The 22,031-nt window shown below is 47.5% G+C and overlaps 2 long non-coding RNA genes across 4 annotated transcripts in view; one reads left to right on the top strand and one right to left on the bottom strand.

Moving 5' to 3' along the window:
• The window catches only part of LOC134732458 (uncharacterized), a 46,356-nt gene extending 35,178 nt beyond the window's left edge, over positions 1 to 11,178 (bottom strand). For 2 of the 3 annotated variants that reach the window (XR_010115646.1, XR_010115645.1), the window contains exons 1-3: positions 10,967 to 11,178; positions 8,187 to 8,344; positions 6,051 to 6,206 (exon numbers count right to left, since the gene is read on the bottom strand). This is a non-coding gene — a long non-coding RNA (uncharacterized lncRNA). The remainder of the gene's footprint in view (positions 1 to 6,050; positions 6,207 to 8,186; positions 8,345 to 10,966) is intronic. The other variant, XR_010115647.1, reaches the window with a different exon arrangement.
• The window catches only part of LOC134732456 (uncharacterized), a 53,434-nt gene extending 33,198 nt beyond the window's left edge, over positions 1 to 20,236 (top strand). The window contains exons 2-4 of the long non-coding RNA XR_010115641.1: positions 13,078 to 13,404; positions 13,776 to 13,892; positions 19,784 to 20,236. This is a non-coding gene — a long non-coding RNA (uncharacterized lncRNA). The remainder of the gene's footprint in view (positions 1 to 13,077; positions 13,405 to 13,775; positions 13,893 to 19,783) is intronic.
• Positions 20,237 to 22,031: the final 1,795 nt, after the last annotated feature.

The raw sequence follows: 22,031 nt of genomic DNA, 5'->3' as shown, positions 1-22,031 counted from the left end.
CCTCTGCCATAATTTTCTGTTACAATTTTTGCAAAGCCAGTTTCAATGTGACTGGAGGGAGGAGAGGGTCCTTGTTCTCAGGAAAACAAAATCAGTCTGTGGAGGGAGATCTGCCCTCCACTGTGGCTACTCAGTGATTATAGTGCTGCACAGTTGACACTCGAACAACACAGGTTTGAACGGCATGAGTCCACTTACATACAGCTCTTTTTCAACCGAATGAGGATGAAAAATACAGTATTCATGGGATGCAAAGCCCACATTTACAGAGGGTTGACTTTTCCTGCAAGCAGGTTTGGCAGGGCTGACTGTGGAAGTTGAGTATGTGGAGATCTGGTTATGCGCCATTGGTCCTGGAACCAGTCCCCCATATAGATCAAGGGATGACTGTATATGATATTATTTAGGAAGCTTCTGAGCTCGGATTGGCCATTGGTTGAAAGAGTTATTATCAAAGTTCTAGAATCAATAGAAAGGAGTGTCTGTGTTAGAATAAGAGGTGGTGGAGACCAAGGTTCTATGCAGGCGAAGCCTCCAGGTAGCAGGCTTCAGAGAGAATAGAGTGTAAATGTTTCTTGTCAGACTTGAGAGTCTGTTCTCTCAATCTGAAGGCCTCTGTGTTGATGTTCATGCTGGTCAGCTGTGCCAGAATTCCAAAAGAGAGGAGGGTATGATGAGGCATGTCTGATTCCCCCTTCTCATCATGGCCTGAACTGGTTTTGCAGGTTAACTTTAAAATGCTCTTGGCTAAGGGGAGGGGTCTGTACAGATGTTTGTGGGGCTTAGAATTTTATTTTTTGTTTCTGCAGCTCACCACTTAACATTAAATCTGTTTCCTCTGTTCCTAAATTGGCAAGCTGATCTTATCTATTCAAATGCAGAAAATCTTTTTTTTTTTTTTTGAGACAGATTCTCACTGTCACCCAAGCTGGAGTGCAGTGGCACAATCTTGGCTCACTGCAAACTCCACCTCCTGGGTTCAAGTGATTCTCCTGCGTCACCTCCCAAGTAGCTGGGATTACAGACACACACACCATGCCCAGCTAATGTTTGTATGTTCAGTAGAGATGGGGTTTCACCATGTTAGCCAGGCTGGTCTTGAACTCCTTACCTCAAGTGATCCACCTGCCTTGGCCTCCCAAAGTGCTGGGATTACAGGCGTGAGCCACTGTGCCTGGCTCAAATGCAGAAATTCTGAAGCCTGAAGTCCCTGTACAGTTGGAGCTTTTGATAAAACTTCAGGTTTCTTTAAAGGGCCTTCTTCAACACTCCATCCCTAGGCTGTGTTCAATACTGCAGGGTACCTGAGAAAATGGTGGCAGCCTGGGGTGAATGCAGTCCCTCCCTTTTCCTAATCCATGAAACTCCTCCACATGAAAACCACTTGGAAGTTACAGACATGGAGGGAGGGACTTTATGTCTTCCTTGGGGGCAGCCAAGACAAAGAGGGATGCTAAGCAGATTATCTTGGTATTCATCATTCAAATGCAGGAGTAGAGGCTTCAGGACTCAGGCCTAGCAGGGGAAGATTGTGGCTCATGAACTGCTGCTTACAGCCTGGCACTCTCCTAGTGCAACCGTGCTGTACGGACAGGTTTTCATCATTCATCCTCATGTTCCACAAGGTGTTCCAGAAATCCTCTGCCCCATTCCATACACCCACCGCAGTAGCCTGGTCAAGTGATTTCAGGTGGGTCCTCACCACTAAAAAGAGGAAGATGGACAAACTTTCACTTGTGTTTGTGTGAAGAGACCACCAAACCGGCTTTGTCTGAGCAATAAAGCTTTTTAATCACCTGGGTGCAGGCGGGCTGAGTCCGAAAAGAGAGTCAGCAAAGGGAGATAGCGGTAGGGCCGTTTTTTTTTTTTTTTTTGAGACAGAGTCTCGCTCTGTCGCCCAGGCTGGAGTGCAGTGGCGCAATCTCGGCTCAATGCAAGCTCCGCCTCCCGGGTTCACGCCATTCTCATGCCTCAGCCTCTCCGAGTAGCTGGGACTACAGGCGCCCGCCACCACGCCCAGCTAATTTTTTGTATTTTTAGTAGAGACGGGGTTTCACCGCGGTCTCGATCTCCTGACCTCGTGATCCACCCGCCTCGGCCTCCCAAAGTGCTGGGATTACAAGCGTGAGCCACCGCGCCTGGCCTGGTGGGGCCGTTTTATAGGATTTGGGTAGGTAAACGAGAATTAGTCAAAGAGGGTTGTTCTCTGGCTGGCAGGGGTGGGGATCACAAGGTGCTCAGTCGGGGAGCTTTTGAGCCTGGATGAGCCAGGAGAAGGAATTTCACAAGGTAATGTCATCAGTTAAGGCAGGAACAGGACATTTTCACTTCTTTTGTGATTCTTCAGTTACTTCAGGCCATCTGGATGTGTACACGCAGGTCACAGGGGATATGATGGCTTAGTTTGGGCTTAGAGGCCTGACATTCCTGTCCTCTTATATTAATATGAAAAATAACATAAAATAGTATTGAAGTGTTGGGGCAGCAAAAATTCGGGGGTGGTATGGAGAGATAATGGGCGATGTTTCTCAGGGCTGCTTTGAGTGGGATTAGGGGCGGCATGGGAACCTAGAGTGGGAGAGATTAAGCTGAAGGAAGCTTTTGTGGTAAGGGGTGATGTTGTGGGGTGGTTAGAAGGAACATTTGTTGTATGGAATGATTGGTGATGGTCTGGATACGGATTTGGATGAATTGAGAAACTAAACGGAAGACATAGGTCCCAATAAGAGAAGGAGAAAAACAAATACTAAAGGACTAAGAATTGGGAGGACCCAGGACATCCAATTAGAGAGTGCACAAAGAGGTTCAGCATAGCCCTGCCAGCAAAGATTATTTATTTACCTTAAGAGTTTAGAGTGGCGGTTTGGGGATAGCACCAGGAGATATCAGCTGTGATGGCTTGGAGAAACAGTGTAAACCAGCAATGTAAACAAGAGCAGGGCATTTATGAGTAATTGAGAATGGTGAATAGGAGAATGACTGGACAGAAGATAGTAGGGATGACAAGTTTTTTGGGGCACAGTCCAAGTTGGTCTGGTGTCTGGAATGAGACGGGGGCCTAATAAAAAGGAGCGTCCATATAGGAGCTGAAATGGGGTGCACCCTGTAGCATTCTGAGGACAGGCCCAAATTCTGAGAAGGGCAAGTGGTAAAAGTATTGTCCAGTCCTTTTTTTTTTTTTTTTTTGAGACGGAGTCTCGCTCTGTCGCCCAGGCTGGAGTGCAGTGGCGCAATGTCAGCTCACTGCAAGCTCCGCCTCCCGGGTTCACACCATTCTCCTGCCTCAGCCTCTCCGGATAGCTGGGACTACAGGCGCCAGCCACCACGCCCGGCTAATTTTTTGTATTTTTAGTAGAGACGGGGTTTCACCGTGGTCTCGATCTCCTGACCTCGTGATCCGCCCACCTCGGCCTCCCAAAGTGCTGGGATTACAAGTGTGAGCCACCGCGCCCGGCCTGTCCAGTCCTTTTTAAGTTGGTGGCTGAGCATGGTGAGGTGTGTTTTTAAAAGATCATTAGTCCGTTCTACCTTTTCTGAAGATTGAGGATGGTAAGGAGTATAAAGTTTCCACTGAATACCAAGAGCCTGAGAAACTGCTTGGGTGATTTGACTAATAAAGGCCAGTCCGTTATCAGACTGTGTAGAGGTGGGAAGGCCAAAATAAGGAATTATGTCTGACAAAAGGGAAGAAATGACTGTGGTGGCCTTCTCAGACCCTGTGGGAAAGGCCTATACCCATCCAGTCAAAGTGTCCACCCAGACCAAGAGGTATTTTAGATTCCTGACTCGAGGCATGGGAGTAAAGTCAATTTGCCAGTCCTGGTCAGGGGCAAATCCCCGAACTTGATGTGTAGGGAAGGCGGGGGTGGGGGTGGGGGCCTGAACAATCCCTGAGGAGTAGTAGAATAGCAGATGGAACCCTGAGAAGTGATTTCATTAAGGATAGATTTCCACGACAGAAGTTTCAGTGGGGAAGTAGGTGGGAGTGGCCAGATGAGAAGAAAAAAAACTGCCGTGAGGGATAGAAATTGGAATGCTACCTGCTTTTTTAGATACCTTATCAGCATAAGCATTGTCCTGAGTGATGGGATCTGATGCCTTTTGAAGGCCCTGGCAGTGAATGACTCCAGCTTCCTTTGAAAGTAAAGTGGCTTTGAGAAGAGTTTTTATTAAAGAGGCATTAATGATGGAGGACCCTTGCATAGTGAGGAAATTTCTTTCTGCCCATATAACAGCATGGTGGTGCAGGATATGGAAGGCATATTTAGAGTCAGTATAAATATATATATATATATTTTTTTTTCTTGAGACGGCATCTCTCTCTGTTGCCCAGGCTGGAGTGCAATGGCATGATCTCGGCTCACTGCAACCTCCACCTCCCAGGTTCAAGTGATTCTCCTGCCTCAGCCTCCCGAGTAGCTGGGACTACAGGCACCCACCACCACACCCAGCTGATTTTTATACTTTTAATAGAGACGGGGTTTCACCATGGTGGCCAGGATGGTCTCGATCTCTTGACCTTGTGATCCGCCCGCCTCAGCCTTCTCAAGTGGTGGGATTACAGGCGTGAGCCACTGCACCTGGCCAAGTCAGTATAAATATTGACGCCTAGTCCTTTTGCAAGAGTAAGGGCCTGAGTTAAGGCAATGAGTTCGGCTTGCTGAAAGGTAGTGGAGGGGGGCAGAAAGTATATGCGTCAGGTGTGAGGAAGAAAATAGATTTTGGAAGTTATGAGAACTGTAGAGAGTGAGTTGAGCATAGTTTGTGATTTTGAAGGCCTCTAAAAGCATTAAGGCAGTGGCAGCCGCTGCACGGAGACATGACGGCCAGCCTAAAACAGTAAGGTCAAGTTGTTTGGACAAAAAAGGCTACAGGGCATGGTTCCAGCTCTTGTATAAGAATTCTATCTACACAGCCCTGCACTTCGGCTGCGTGTAATGAAAAAGGTTGGGATGAGGCCAGGCGTGGTGGCTCATGCTTGTAATCCCAGCACTTTGGGAGGCCGAGGCGGGTGGATCACGAGGTCAGGAGATCGAGACCACGGTGAAACCCTGTCTCTACTAAAAATACAAAAAAATTAGCCGGGCGTGGTGGCAGGCGCCTGTAGTCCCAGCTACTTGGAGAGGCTGAGGCAGGAGAATGATGTGAACCCGGGAGGCGGAGCTTGCAGTGAGCCGAGATCACACCACTGCACTCCAGCCTGGGTGACAGAGCGAGACTCTCCGTCTCAAAAAAAAAAAGAAAAAGGTTGGGATGAGTTAGCGAAAGCTAGTGTGGGAGCAGCTTTTAGGGCTGTTTTTAAGGAACAGAAAGAGGAGTGGGGAAAGGATTTAGGATCTATGGGGTCAGCTAGATTTATCTAGAATATAATAATGGGTTGTAGAGGGAGGTATGGAGGACAGGAGAGTATATGGGTTTGGCACCACGGGGTAGATAGGCACGACAATTTGGTTGATAAAGCGCAGATCCTGAACTAACCTGTAAGACTTGTACAGTTTTTGGACAGGTAAAATGGGGGAATTGTAAGGAGAGTTTATAGGCTTTAAAAGGCCATGCTGTAACAGGCGAGTGATAACAGGCTTTAATCCTTTTAAGGCATGCTGTGGGATGGGATATTGGCACTGATCGGGGTAAGGGTGATTAGGTTTTAATGGGATGGTAAGGGGTGCATGATCGGTCGCCAAAGAGGGAGTAGAGGTGTCCTATACTTGTGGGTTAAGGTGAGGGGATATGAGAGGAAGACACAAAAGAGGCTTTGGGTTGGGAAGAAGGGTGGCAATGACATGTGGCTGTAGTCCAGGAATAATCAGGGAAGCAGATAATTTGGTTAAAATGTCTCGGCCTAATAAGGGAACTGGGCAGGTGGGGATAACTAAAAAGGAGTGTATAAAAGAATACAAGTTGGCACTAGCATTGGGGAGTTTTAAGAGGTTTAGAAGCCTGGCTGTCAATACCCACAACAGTTATGGAGGCAAAGGAAACAGGCCTTTGAAAAGAAGGTAATGTGGAGTTGGTAGCTTCCATATTGATTAAGAAGGGGATGGACTTACCCTCCACTGTAAGAGTTACCTAAAGCATCTGTGATGGTCCAGGAGGCTTCTGAGACAATCGGGCAGTGTCAGTCTTCAGGCGCTAAGTCGAGAAGATCTGGGAAGGAGTCAGTCAGAGCTTTGGGCCAGTTGGACAGTCCAATTTCCAGTGGGGTCCTGCACAGATGGGACATGGCTTAGGAGGAATCCTGGGCTGCAGGCATTCCTTGGCCCTGTGGCCAGATTTCTGGCACTTGAAGTAACCTCCTGGGGGAGGAGGTTCTGGAGGAACCCCTGGCAGCTGTGATTCAGGCATTTGGAAGTTCTTGTGTGCTGGAGATGTGGCTGGGGTTACTCTCACAGTGGAGGCAAGGAACTGAAACTCAGAAATACATTGCTACTTGGCTGCCTCTACTCTATTATTGTACACCTTGAAGGCGAGGTTAATTAAATCCTGTTGTGGGGTTTGAGGGCTGGAATTTAATTTTTGGAGTTTTATTTAATGTTGGGAGTGGATTGGGCATAAAATGTATATTGAGAATAAGACGGCCTTTTGACCTTTTAGGGTCTAGGGCTGTAAAGTGTCTCAGGGTTGCTGCCAAATGAGCCATGAACTGGGCTGGGTTTTTATTTTTGATGAAAAAGAGCCTAAACGCTAACTGATCTGGGAGAGGTCGGATAAAGAAAAAGGAGCATTAACCTTGACTATGCCTTTAGCTTCAGCCACCTTTTTAAGAGGGAATTGCTGGGCAGGTGGGGAACAGCTAGTCATGGAAAGAAACTGTAAGCCAGACCAGGTGAGAGGAGGGGAGGTGATAAAATGGTCGGGGAGCAGAGGCTGAAGAAGAATTGGGACCTGGCTCAGCCTGGCGAGGAGCAGCCTGGGGAGGGGGGGAGAGGTCAGATTTTTCTGTAGAAAAGGAAGATTAGAAAGACGCAGCAGGCCAGGCAAGGTGGCTCATACCTGTAATCCCAGCACTTTGGGAGGCCAAGATGGGCGGATCACAATGTCAGGAGATTGATAACATCCTGGCCAACACGGTGAAACCCTTTCTCTACTAAAAATACAAAAATTAGCTGGGTGTGGTCGCACGCGCCTGTAATCTCAGCTACTTGGGAGGCTGAGGCAGGAGAATCGCTTGAACCCAGGAGTTGGAGGTTGCAGTGAGCCAAGATCGCCACTGCACTACAGCCTGGCGACAGAACGAGACTCCATCTCAGGAAAAAAAATAAAGACTCGGCGACGCTTAGGGTTGGGACTGAGGGGACAGGTGGGAGGGAAAGAAGGAAGATCTGGGACAGGTTACACTGGGAACAGAGACTAGGGAGGGACCGATGTGTAAAAGAATGCCTGGACGTCAGGAACCTCAGACCGTTTGCCCATTTTACGACAAGAATTATCTAGATCTTGTAGGATGGAAAAATCGAAAGTGCTGTTTTCTGGCTATTTGGAACCACTGTCAAGTTTGTATTGGGGTCAAGCGGTGATGCAGAAGAAAATAAGGTGCTTAGATTTTAGGTTAAGTGAGAGTTGGAGAGGTTTTAAGTTCTTAAGAACACAGGCTAAGGGAGAAGAAGGAGGAATGGAGGGTGGAAGGTTGCCCATAGTGAAGGAGGCAAGTTTGGAGACAAGGGGTGAGGGGTGCTTGCCCCCCAGGAAAGTGGAGAAGGGGTTGGGGGGTGCTTTCCCCCCAGGAAAGTGGAGAAGGGGTGGGAGGTGCTTGCCCCCCAGGAAAGTGGAGAGAAGAGAGGGTAGAGACACGGAGAGAAGGGGTTGAGTGAGCAGCTCTGGGCTGCAATGTGGGTGAGTAGCCAAAGCAGGCATCCCCGCAATTGACCTGCCACCAAGGGAATGTGGGTGAATGACCAAGGCAGGCATCCCCACAGTGATCAGACACCAATGGAGTGTGGGTGAATAATCAGGCAGGCGTCCCCGTGTGATTAAACACCAAGGGAATACTGTCTTCCTGAGTCTGTGACTGGCGCCGGAGTTTTGGATCCACGGATAAAATGTGTCTCCTTTGTCTCTACCAGAAAAGGAAAGGAACTGAAATTAAGAAAAGGGAGAGATTGAAGTGTGGCACCAAAATTGAAAGGAGAAAGAGGTTGAGGGATAGCAAAAGAGGTTGGAGAAGAGAGTAAAAAGAGGCTGCTTACTCGATTTAAAATTGGTGAGATGTTCCTTGGGCTGGTTGGTCTGAGGACTGGAGGTCGCAGGTGGATCTTTCTCATGGAGCAAAGAGCAGGAGGACAGGGGATTGATCTGCCAAGGGAGGTCCCCTGATCCGAGTCACGGCACCAAATTTCACTTGCATCTGTGCGAAGAGACCACCAAACAGGCTTTGTGTGAGCAATAAAGCTTTTTAATTACCTGGGTGCAGGCAGGCTGAGTCCGAAAAGAGAGTCAGCAAAGGGAGATAGGGGTGGGGCCGTTTTATAGGATTTGGGTTGGTAAATGAAAATCAGTCAAAGGGGGTTGTTCTCTGGCTGGCAGGGGTGGGGGTCACAAGGTGCTCAGTGGGGGAGCTTTTGAGCCAGGATGAGCCAGGAGAAGGAATTTCACAAGGTAATGTCATCAGTTAAGTCAGGAACAGGCCATTTTCACCTCCTTTGTGATTCTTCAGTTACTTCAGGCCATCTGGATGTATACGTGCAGGTCACAGGGGATATGATGGCTTAGCTTAAGCTCAGAGGCCTGACACAAACATGAGTGAATGCCACAAATGGCACCTCCATATGAGGAACTGGGGCAAAAGGAATAGAGGGAGGGGGCTTTGTTTGGCAAATTGTGCCTCTAAGACCCACTCTCAGGGTTGTATTAAAAAATGGAATAGCTCTTTAAAAAGCTAACACAGAGCACAGGTATTTGAGGACTAAGCTCTGATTTTTTTCTTATCTTGCCCAAATTCCTGTCTAAGGGGTCTGGAGAGTCATGCTCTACAAACCATAAATTCTCATCAGATGGGTTTTATTTAACCCTATATATTGTGACTTACTTTCCAATCTGACTGGCATAACATCACATGACAAAATAGAAAATCAAAATATTTTACCCCCAAACAATTTTATTTGCCATACCTTGAAATGGCCTTGCAAAGGCCATCCTTTGTGGGGGAAAATTTGCATCTGTAAAGAATCTCTATTAACATAGCTCGATCTTTTTGTTTCAGGCCCTCCCAGTTCTGAAGAGATTAGCTGAGAGTCTACCACCTTTTTAAAGGTCAGAATGGGAAACATTTGTCATCTATTGTCTCTAAGGGCAGCCACTATGAGACATCAAAAGAACCTTGGTCTCCACAATCTTTTATCTTAACCTAAACATTTCCTTTCTATTAATCCCAGGTCTTTAGACAAACTCAACCAATTGTCAACCAGAAAATGTTTAAATTTACCTATAGCCTGGAACCCCACCCCGCTTCAAATTGTCCTGCCTTTCTGGACCAAACCAATGTATTTCTCAAATGTATTTGATTGATGTCTCATACATCTCTAAAATGTATAAAACCAGGCTTCTGCACCCTAGCCACTTTGGACACATGTTCTCAGGACCTCCTGAGGGCTGTGTCATGGGCCATGGTCACTCATATTTGGCTCAGAATAAATCTCTTCAAAGAGTTTGACTCTTTTTGTCAACATATTGTTCTGAGTGATTTTATTGTCCCCACATGAAACTCACAGAACCTCTGTGAGTTGGGCTCCATTGCCTTCCTCTTTGCATGTAGATGATGAGAGTGTGGGAATCTAAGACATGCCCTCAGCCCACAAATGATGGCCAGTGACAGGTAGGGGCTCAAATTGAAGTAGTCCAGTGCCAAAGAAACTTGATAACCCCTCTTAGGGTGTAGCCATTATGTACTTTGGCTCATTTTCCTTCCTGGTGACTTCAGATCAATAGTGGAGAAGAAGGAGCTGGATGAGCTTTGGGTGGGTCATTTATGGTGAGCAACACTTACAGAAAGAGCCTGTAAACCTCTGTGTTGTCACTCTGTCTCTTTCTTGCCATACACAGGTTCCTTCATAGAAATCCCTTAGGGGACATAGAAAGGGTTCAGGTTCTCCTGTAGAGCATACTTTGTAATTCTCTTTAATTATTTATTCACTCCATGGGGTGATGTTTGCTTGTTGTTGTAGCAGCTACCACAAATAAGTTTCAAAACCAAAACTCACAAGATTCCACATGCCTCAGCAAATAAGAGTCGACCTCTGAGATATAGAGCCTCTTTTCCTGAATTCTTAGATTTCCTTTCTAATTTGTTTCCTAAGTCAGCTCATATCTGACATTATGAACAATAGGCATTAAAGGGTATTATTTAAGGAAATGTTCTTCCCACAACCTTAAGTTTTAAAAATTTATCTCTTTTTTGAGACAAAGTCTCACTCTGTCACCCAGGCTGGAGTGCAGTGGTGTGAACACTGCAGCCTTGACCTCCTGGCCTCAAGCAAACCTCCCACCTCAGCCTCCCAAGTAGCTGGAACTACAGGTGTGTGCCGCCATGCCTGGCTAATTTTTGTATTTTTTGTAGAGAGGGGGTCTCCCCATGTGGCCCAGGCTGGTCTCACACTCCTGGGCTCAAGCGATCTGCCTGCCTCAGCCTCCCAAAGTGCTGGGATTACAGGCGTGAGCCACCCTGCCTATCCTTATTTTCATTTTTAACATGACACACCCAGCTATAAATTCTGTGGGAAACAACGCCCTGTGGGATAAGATCATCACTTTCTATTTTTCCCTTAATAAAAGTCACCCTAAATGGGACTCAATAAAAATAATTATTTGCTGCCAAAATGAAAGTCAAAACCGAGAAATAGAAAAATCAAACATAAAAATCCACTGTAATGAAGACTCACAAAAGATCAACTGAGAGAAATGTTTGCCACATTTATGGAAAATATAGAGTCAGTGAACAAATTAAGGAATTAAGGGCTCGAGGCTTGTTTACCATCACCACGGAAACCACACTCAATGTGTAAGAGGGGGGGTCCAAGGCGGCAGACCTCTGCTGGACTTCTGTGATCCCTGCTGCTTTCCGGCAGGGGCACACTGGGTTCAGAGACTTGTCCTACACCCAGTTGGCAGTGTGACCGTGGATAGGTCATCCTCTCTGAGCCCTAATAAATTCACCGATAAACTGGAAACATCTCCTGATTGGTCAGGGGTGGAAGGTCAGTGGGATGGAGGAGGATGACTCTGGGCAGCTGGGAGTACTTCCTAGAGGGAGTCAAGTGGGCAAGCAGCCCCAGCATGATGTCATAGATGGCCCATTGTGACTTATATTTAAAATTCATATTCAAAAGGGAAACAGAGCACAAAAGTTCAGAAATTTTGCAGCTCGACCATGTGGCAGAAAAAGTAAAAGCACTATCAGGGGAAGAATTAAAGCAGGCTGCAGAACAACCATTTGCTAGAGAAATTTGCATAACTAAAAGGGAGCCAAGTGCTAATTAACAGCCAAGACAATGGGAAAAGGGCCTCAAAGACATTTCATAAACCTTTAAGGAAGCTCCTCCCATCATAGGTGCAGAGGCCTAGAAAGAAAGAATGGTTTTGCGGGCCCAGCCTGAAGTGTGCCCTGTGCCACTTAGGGAGGCTTCAGCTCCAGCCATGGCTCAAAGGGCCCTAGGGACAGCGTGGGCCACAGCCACAGAGGGTGCAAGCCATAAGCCTTGGTGGCTTCCATGTGGTGTTAAGCTTGTAGGCTTGCAGAGTCCAACAGTGAATGAGGCTTGGCAGCTTCCCCCTAGATTTCAGAGGATGTATGAGAAAGACTGGGTGCCCAAGCAGAAGCCTACAGCAGGGCTGGAGCCCTCAGAGAGAACCTCTACTAGCACAGTATTGCCCAGCCTCAGGTATTCCTTGGTAGCAATGCAAGAATGGCCTAACACATCCAGAAAGCCTCAGGACGTTTGGCCAACAAGCGAATAGAAGCTAGTGTGTGGGACAGAGCACCATGTGGCAAACACCTGAGTAGAAAGAGAAAACCTCCAAAGAGGTGGAATAGGGGAAATGTGGGGTTGGAGTCCCCACACACAAAATCCCCACTGCGGCACTGTTTAGTGGAGCTCTGGGAAGTGGGGGCTAATGTCCTCCAGGCCCTGGAATGGTAGAGCCACTGGCAGCTTGTACCCTTGCGCCCAGAAAAGTGTGACAGGAGCGACAGGAACTGAACCTTGCAAAGCCACAGGGGCAGAGCTGCCCAAAGCCCTGGGAGTCCAGACCTCATGCCAGTGTGCCTGGATGTGGGACATGGAGTCAAAGGAGATTCTTTTGGAGTTTAAGTTTTGTTTTGTTTTGTTTTTGTTTTTTGTTTTTCTGAGACAGGGTCTTGTTCTCTTGTCCAGGCTGGAGTGCAATGGTGTGATCTTGGCTTACTGCAACCTCCACCTCCCAGGCTCGAATGATCCTCCCACCTCAGTCTTCTGAGTAGCTGGGACCACAGGTGCACACCACCATACCCAGATTATATATATATATAATATATAATATATATAATATATATGTGTATGCTTATATATAATATACATGTGTATGTTTATATATATATTATATATAATATTAATAATATATAATATATAATATCTATACATATATGTATACATATATACACATATATAATATATATAATATATTATATAACTATATATAATATATTATATATTATATATTATATAACTATATATAATATATTATATAATTATATATAATATATATAACATTATATATATGTGTATATATATATATATATATATATATATATATATATATATATATGTAGAGATGAAGTTTAGCTATGCTGTCCAGGCTGGTCTCAAACTCCCGAGCTCAAGTGATCCACCTGCCTCGGCCTTTCAAAGTACTAGGATTACAGGCATGAGCCACCATGCCCAGCCTGGAGCTTTAAGATTTAATGACTGCCTTACTGAGCTTCTGACTTAATTGGAGCCTGTACCCCTTTTCTTTTGGCCGATTTCTCCCTTTTGGAACAGGAATGTTTACCCAATGCCCACTTCCCCATTGTATCTTGGAAGTAAATAACTTGTTTTGATTTTACAGGCTTATAGATGGAGGAAGGAGATGAGTCTCAGATGAAACTCTGGACCTGGACGTGGGACTTTGTGTTAATGCTGGAATGAGTTAAGACTTTGGGAGACTATTGGGGCCAGGCATGGTGGCTCATGCCTGTAATCCCAGCACTTCTGGAGGCCAAGCCAGATGGATCACTTGAGGCCAGTTTGTCAGACCAGCCTGACCAACATGGTGAAACCCCGCATCTACTAAAAATACAAAAATTAGCCAGACACGGTGGCGCATGCCTGTAATCCCAGCTACTCGGATTGCTGAGGCATGAGAATCACTTGAACCCAGGAGGCAGAGGTTGCGGTGAGCCAAGATAGCGCCACTGCACTCTGGCCTGGGCGACAGAGTGAGGCACTGTCTAAAAAAAAAAAAAAAAAAAAAGACTTTGGGCTTTGGGAGACTATTGGGAAGGCATGATTGTATTTTGCAATGTGAGAAGGATATAAGATTTGGAGGGGCCAGGGGCAGAATGATAGAGTTTGGATGTTTGTCCTTGCCCAAACCTCACGTTGAGATGTAATCCCCAATGTTGGTAGGTGGGGCTTGGTGGGAGGTGCTTGGGTCCTGGGGGCAGATTCCTCATGGCTTGGTGCTGTCCTCGTGATAGTGAGTTCTCCTGAGGTCTGGTTGTTTAAGTGTGTGGCTTCACTGGTGCAATGCTCTCTCTGCTTCAGCTTTCCCCATGTGATATGCTGCTCTCACTTCCCCTTCCACCACGAGTAAAAGCTCTGACGCCTCCCCAGAAGCTGAGCAAATGCTAGTGCCCTGCTTCCTGTACAGCCTGCAGAACGGTGAGCCAATTAAACCTCTTTTCTTTATATTAGGTTGGTGCAAAAGTAATTGCAGCCTTTGCATTAAAAAAATAGCAAAAACTGCAATTATTTTTGCACCAATCCAATAAATTGCGCAGCCTCAGGTATTTCTTTATAGCAAGGCAAGAATGACCTAACACATCCAGAAAGCCTCAGGACACCTGGGCAACAGGGGAATAGAAGCCAGAGTGTGGGACAGAGCATTGTGTACTGAACACCTGAGTAGAAAGAGGAAACCTCTGCTGGGTGCGGTGGCTCACGCCTGTAATCCCAGCACTTTGGGAGGCTGAGGTGGGCAGATCACCTGAGGTTGGGAGTTCGAGACCAGCCTGGTCAACATGGCAAAACCCTGTCTCTACTAAAAATACAAAAATTAACCGAGCATGGTGGCGCATGCCTGTAATCCCAGCTACTCAGGAGGCTGAGGCAGGAGAATCTATTGAACCTGGGAGGCGGAGATTGTGGTGAGCCAAGATCATGCCATTTTACTCCAGCCTGGGCCACAAGAGCCAAACTCCATCTCAAAAAAAAGAAAAAAAAAGAAAAAAGAAAACCTCCAAGGAGGAACCCTGTAGAAAACTGCAACGTGACATGTGTTCACTGCACGTGGCACAAGCTGGAGAAGAAAATGTAAATAAAGCCTAGGAACAAAAACTCAGAGCCCTAATGAGTAAGTTTGGATTTGCAGGGGAGGGGAAAGACATGCTTGGCACTCACAGCCTCACTGAGTACATTTTCTCCACTTAAGTGAGTCCACATGTTAATTTACTTGTCGGGGAGCAGTCAGCACAAAGTGTGTCCTCGCCAGTGATATGAACACCCTGGCCAGGCACATGCAGCCAGCAGTGCAAGCTGGCTGGGGCCATATCCGTGGCTCCTGTGCTCTGCGACTCTGCTTCTGCCTGGGTAAGGCTTCTGTCCCCACAAAGACCACCACCATTCTGCTTTTCTCCCACTCTGGGTAAGTTTTTCCTATTCTGGAACCTCCTATTCATGGGCTCATACAATATGTTCTCCATTGGGGACGATGTTCTTTTTGTGCACCGTGAGGCTGTGTGTGCCAGCGGTGCTTTTATTGCTGAGCAGTGTTCCGTTGTGTGCCTGACCACAGATTGCTTTCCATTCTGCTACTGGTGGAATCCTGGGATATTTCCAGTTTGGGGATACTATGAATGAAGCTGCTATGAACATCCTTATATGAATCTTCTGGTGAAGTCATCATAGCATTTGGAGACCAAGTTTTTGCCATCATTTATTCGGAGCCTAAAGGACCAGAGGAAAAACCTGCCCAGGGTCATACAAGGCTGAGAAGCCCAGTAAAGCACTCTCTGATGTCAGCGACTCAGGTCCTTTGGTACTGTGCCTGGCTTGGACGGAGTCAGGCTTGTTCAACGTTCTCGCCCCATCACCTCAGGTTCCCCATATCCCATTTACGACATCAGGATTAGCTCCCAGGCTTCTGTGGGGTACATAAGGGGGACTGGTTTTCCTGTTTCACTTTTAGCCTGGGCTTAGGCTATGAGCAGGTCAGAAAGGGGCAATGAGGCTGGGTGCAGTGGCTCATGCCTGTAATCCCAGCAGTTTGGGAGGCCAAGGTGGGTGGGTCACCTGAGATCAGGAGTTCAAGACCAGCCTGGCCAACATGGCAAAACCCCGTCTCTACTAAAATACAAAAATTAGCCGGGGGTGGTGGTGCATCTCTCTAATCCCAGCTACTCGGGAGGCTGAGGCAGAATTGCTTGAACCTGGGAGGCAGAGGTTGCAGTGAGCTGAGATGGCACCACTGCACTCCAGTCTGGGTGACAGAGCGAGACTTCATCTCAAAAAAAAAAGAGGGGGGGTGGCAAGGAGGGCAATGAGATCATATTTCCCATGCGCTGTTTGAACACTGGTGCTCCATGAAAGGGCCACATATGCAAAGCAGCCCCAAATGCAGAAGGAGCTGAGAAACCAAAGAACAAGGCACACACATCCAGTGTGTCAGCAAAGGGTGGTTTATTTGGGGAATTTAAGGCAGAAGCATGGTCTTGGATGACAGCAAGACAGGTGTCCACACTCCCAGACCCAGGGCTTGTACACCATGGAGAAAGCGTGTATTGCTCTACAGAGACAATGGCAGCAATTCGGAACAGGCAGGAATGCTGTGCACATAGCCTAGAATTTGTGTGATAACATCAGGGTTGACATGTTCTCACACTAAGGACAGGAAATTAAGTCCTTTCGCACACTAAGGACAGGAAATTAAGTCCAGGCCCTTTCATGGAACACCAGTGTTCCATGGTGTTCCTGATTAAGTGTAGGAATCAGGAGGCATTCCTGGGACTGGAGCTAATCAGAGTCAACACGGCAGGTTTGCAGCCCAGATGGTCACTTTGTCTCTGCAGTTGGTGTCTCCCTTCCCCTCTGAGTCTCATTATCCCCGTGTGCAAATTAAGGGGATTAAGGCCACTCTGGGGCTCATTCTGGGCCTAATGATCTCTGAGGTTAACCATCCGTGATGGGTAAAGTGAAGAGGGGTGTCTTTTCCCTCTGCTTGCTCCAGTCACTTGGCCCAGAGGCCCCCCTCCAAGTGAGCTCCAGGAGGGCTCCTGTGTACTCCTCTCCCGGAACACAGCTCCAAGGATCCCATGATGGTCAGTGTTTTAAAATGTACCTGGTAGTTGCTTTTTATACAGCTATGGCAAGGCTTACAGATCTGGAGACATTTGCCATTGAAAACTAGTTACTTGGGCTGGGCACAGTGGCTCATGCCTGTAATCCCAGCACTTTGGGAGGGCAAGGCGAGTGGATCACCTGAGGTCATGAGTTTGAGACCAGCCTGGCCAACATGGCAAAACCCTATCTCTACTGAAAATACAAAAATTAGCCAGACGTGGTGGTGGGTGCCCATAATCCCAGCTACTTGAGAGACTGAGGCAGGAGACTCACTTGAACCCTGGGGGATGGAGGAGGTTGGGATGAGCTGAGATTGTACCACTTCACTCCAGCCTGGGCAAAACAGCAAAACTCCATCTCAAAAAGGAAAAAAAAAGAAAACTAATTACTTGGCCAGGCATGGTAGCTCACCCCTGTAATCCCAGCACTTTGGGAGGCTGAGACAGCCTGATCACTTGAGCCCAGAAGTTTAAGACCAACCTGGGCAACATGGCAAAACCCTCTGTCTACAAAAAATACAAAAATTAGCCAGGTGTGGTAGCGCGTGCCTGTACTCCCAGCTACTCAGGAGGCTGAGGCAGAAAGATCATTTGCACCAGGAGGTGGAGGCTGCAGTGAACTGTGATTGTGCCACTGCACTCCAGCCTGGGTGACAGAGTGAGACTGTGAGGACCCCACCACAAAAAAAAAGAAAAAAAAAAGTTACAGTTATCAAGAGGAGGGAGCAGGCCATCCCATGCAGGGCCATGCAGAGAAGCACTGAGGTTGGCCAGAAGGCAGGAGCGAGGGGAAGGCGTGGATAAAAGCCTTTATTGGGTTTTCTCTGGAAGGAATGGGCAAGGCAAGGTGAGTAGGCTTAGGGTTGGTTAGTTTGAATAATTTCCGCAGGCTCTGCGGTGTAGGGTGTCCCAAGTTGTCTGTTACCTGGCCCTGGGATGATCTGGGGTGCAGAGGAGCTGCAGAGCCAGCCAGCCTGTGGAACTCCTGGCAGGGTTTCCTGTAGGCACTGCTCACCTCTCTTCTGCCTTCCCAGAGCTTCACTGCCAATGAGCAGAAAGTCCAGGGAATTGGGAGAGTTTCTGCAGAGACCCATCTTAAACTATGTACAGGCTTCTAGAAGACAGTCATTTGACTGGAGACCAAGTTAGGCTGTGAGTTGGAGAGGGCTGGGAGAAAATGACAGTGAAATTTGTTTTTCCACCAAGAGACATAGTGCCTCTGCTGGGAGATGGGGGAGCTTCTACACTGAAGTGGGTTAATCTCTGAACTGCTCCTCTAGGGCTGAGGCCCCCCAGCCATGCATGATGCCCTGAGCAGAAGGGGCTGACCAGGAGAGGGCACCAGAGCAGAGAGCGGGTCAAAGTTGCTAAAGCCCACACCACAGGTGGCCTGGGGCTCTGGGGATCCCCTGGAGTGGCTGTGGATTGTTGAGCCTGGCAATATATTGTGCATCACTTTTTTTTTTTTTTTTTTGAGATGGAGTCTCGCTCTGTAGCCCAGGCTGGAGTGCAGTGGCAGGATCATGGCTTACTGCAACCTCTGCCTCCTGGGTTCAAGCTATTCTCCTGCCTTGGCCTCCTGAATACATGGGATTACAGGCATGCGCCACCACACCCAGCTAATTTTTGTACTTTTAGTAGAGACGGGGTTTCACCATGTTGGCCAGGCTGGTCTCGAACTCCTGACCTCGTAATCCACCTGCCTTGGCCTCCCAAAGTGCTGGGATTACAGGTGTGAGCCACTGCACCTGGCCTACTTTTTTTTTTTTTTGAGACAGAGTCTCACTCTGTCACCCAGGCTGGAGTGCAGTGGCATGATCTCAGCTCACTACAACCGCCATCTCCCGAGTATTCTCCAGCCTCAGCCTCCCAAGTAGCTGGAATTATAGGCATACACCACCACACCTGGCTAATTTTTGTATTTTTTGTAGAGATGAGGTTTCACCATGTTGGCCAGGCTGGTCTTGAGCTCAGGTGATCCGCCTGCCTCAGCCTCCCAAAGTACTGGAATTACAGGTGTGAGCCACCACTCCTAGCTTTTTGTTTTGTTTTGTTTTGTTTTTTTGAGACAGAGTTTTGCTCTTGTTGCCCAGGCTGGAGTAAAATGGCGTGATCTCAGCTCACTGCAACCTCTGCCTCCTGGGTTCAAGCAGTACTCCTGTCTCAGCCTCTTGAGTTGCTGGGATTACAGGTGTACACCACCATGCCCGGCTAATTCTTGGTATTTTTAGTAGAGACGGGATTTCACCATGTTGACCAGGCTGGTATTGAACTCCTGACCTTGTGATCTGCCTGCCTCGGCCTCCCAAAGTGTTGGGATTACAGGCATGAGCCACCGCACCCGGCCCGCTTTTTGTATTCTTTTAAAATAGAGAAGTGGTTTCACCATGTTGGTAAGGCTGGTCTTGAACTCCTGACCTCAAGTGATTCTCCTTTCTTGGCCTCCCAAAGTGCTGGGATTATAGGTGTGAGCCACCATGCCTTTCTGTATTCTTTTAAAATAGAGAAGTGGTTTCACCATGTTGGTCAGGCTGGTCTCGAACTCCTGACCTCAAGTGATTCTCCTGTCTCGGCCTCCCAAAATGCTGGGATTACAGGCATGAGCCTGTGCATCAGATTTATCTGATTTCAAAAATCTCAAAGACCCAGGAAATGCATGAATTAGTATGACAAAAGATCCCCTCACCATGCAAATATTTGAACCCTAGAAAATCTGAGCCAGGGCTGGGCGTGGAGGCTCACACCTGTAATCCCAGGACTTTGGGAGGCTGAGGCGGGCAGATCACGAGGTTAAGGGATCGAGACTATCCTGGCCAACATGGTGAAACCCTGTCTGTCTTTTTTTTTTTTTTTTTTTTTTTTAGAAAGCCATACTATTATTTCTTTTTACGATTTCCAAATATCCAATGAGTTTTTTTTTCTTATAGAAAATCCCTATTTTTTTTTAATGTTGTCAAGAGAAAAAAAAATTCCAACCTTCATTCCAAGATATTTCTTCAGATACACTTGAGCATCTACTGGTCCTACATTTCTTAGATCATCTTCACACCGCTGCAGGTCATACTCTCTTTTTGTCTCTTCATTTCCTAGAATTTTCCATGCTTGATCAATTTCGATGAACTTCTGTGCACATTCCTCCACTGTTCCTGCTGGTACATCTGTACTTTGTTTATCTGTATGATACATTAATATGAGTTTTTGATATTTTTGTTTTAGGTCTGATATATTTGCAGATGGGTCTGCCCCCAGGATGCTGTACTAATCCTTTTTTGGCATCTGCTCAACCGCCATCATCCATGGAACCAGAAGTGGGCCTTCTCAGATTAGCTAACTTCACATAGGCGCTGCTGCCCACTCCTCGCCTGCTAACCCTGTCTGTCTTAAAAATACAAAATTAGCTAGGCCTGGTGGCACGCACCCGTAATCCCAGCTACTCGGGAGGCTGAGGCAGGAGAATCGCTTGAACCTGGGAGGCGGAGTTTGCGGAGAGCCGAGATCTCGAGATCTCGCCATTGCACTCCAGCCTGGCGACAGAGCAAGACTCCATTTCAAAAAAAAAAGAAAATTTGACCCAGGTGTGACCTCACAAATCATCCATCCAAAATGTCCATTCTACAGATAGGGAACCCATGACCCAAAGAATAAAGCTTGTCCAAGATCAAACTGAAGCCCAGGATTTGGGAATAGAAACCAAAAGGCAAGGAGGTAAATGGGATGTCCATCACTTATTTATTTATTTAGAGACGAAGTTTCACTGTTGTTGCCCAGGCTGGAGTATAGTGGCGCCATCTCGGCTCACTGCAACCTTTGCCTCCAAAATTCAAGTGATTCTACTGCGATCTCGGCTCACTGCAACCTTTGCCTCCCAGATTCAAGTGATTCTACTGCCTCAGCCTCCCGAGTCACTGGGACTACAGGCATGCACCACCACACCCAGGTACTTTTTTTGTATTTTTTGTAGAGACAGGGTTTCAGTATATTGGCCAGGCTGGTCTTGAACTCCTGACCTCAGGTGATCCACCCCCTTGGCCTCCCAAAGTGCTGGGATTACAGGCATGAGCCACTGCCCCCAACCTGAGTCACCAGTTTCAGGGGCTGGAAAATCAAGCACAGGTTTATTCCTCTCTCGGTGCCTGGAGTGCCCTCTAATGGCTAGTTTAATAAGTGCCTCGAACATCTTAAGGCAAGAGAGGACATAGTCATGAATATTTAAAGTCCTTCACTGCTCTCCAGGAACCTCCCCTCCTTCATTAGTGTACGTGTTGGGGAAACATACACATCACTGAAATTTAAGTGCCATGATGATGAACCTTTTTTTTTTTTGAGACGGAGTCTTGCTTTGTCGCCCAGGCTGTAGCACAGTGGCATGATCTCGGCTCACTGCAAGCTCTGCCTCCCGGGTTCACGTCATTCTCCTGCCTCAGCCTCCCGAGCAGCTGAGACTACAGGCGCCCGCCACCACGCCCGGCTAATTTTTGTATTTTTAGTAGAGAGGGGGTTACACTGTGTTAGCCAGGATGGTCTTGATCTCCTGACTTCGTGATCTGCCCGCCTTGGCCTCTCAAAGTGCTGGGATTACAGGCGTGAGCCACCGCACCCGGCCGAACCTTTTTTTTGAGACAGGGTTTGGCTCTGTCTCTCAGGTTGGAGTGCAGTGATGAGATCATAGCTCACTGCAGCCTTGACCTGCCAGCTTCAAGCCGTCCTCCCACCTCAGCCTCCTGAGTAGATGGGACGACAGGCGCACACCACCATGCCTGGCTAATTTTTGTACTTTTTCTAGAAACAGAGTCTCTCTATGTTGCCCAGGCTTGTCTCAAACTCCTGAGCTCAAGCCATCTTCTGGCCTTGGCCTCGCAAAGTGCTGAAATTACGGGCGTGAGCCTGGTGAGGATGAATATTTTATCTGCTTTGTTCAGGATAGTGGTCTCTGTGTCCATGGCAGTGACCACACCCATGCATAATAGACAATGAATAAATACTTGCTGAATGACTGAATGAATCAAGTACTCACTCTGCACACGGCCCTATTTCTGGATTTTTGAGGTGCTTCAATTAACAGATATTTACCAGTGGCTTTCTGTGCAATATACCATGAAGAGAGTCATGGAGTCAGAAAAATTTTAAAGCCACTGTTCATGTCCTAATAGAGTTGCCGTTTATTAGCGTACAAGACAAACCACAACTCCCAAGTGTAGAGATAACATGGCAAAGATGAGAGGGGTGAGCAAGGCCATGGCAGCGAGCCAGGCAGGCAGACGGACGGCAGTCATGCTTCGGGGCCTCCCGGGGAGATGGGGTGCACGTCCAGGTGGGAGAAGTCGGCTTTCAGAACAGGAGAAGGGACGGCTTTCCAGGGCTGGGGCCAGTGCCTTCCTCATTTTCCATCTCTCAATTCCGCATTCTTCCTCCTCATTCACCACAGTCGTGGGGGCTGAATTCCCGAATTACTAAGACTCGCCTC

The sequence above is a fragment of the Symphalangus syndactylus genome, chromosome 14 (assembly GCF_028878055.3).
Source record: "Symphalangus syndactylus isolate Jambi chromosome 14, NHGRI_mSymSyn1-v2.1_pri, whole genome shotgun sequence".
Lineage (NCBI taxonomy): Eukaryota > Metazoa > Chordata > Mammalia > Primates > Hylobatidae > Symphalangus > Symphalangus syndactylus.
This window is presented reverse-complemented; position numbering and strand designations above follow the sequence as displayed.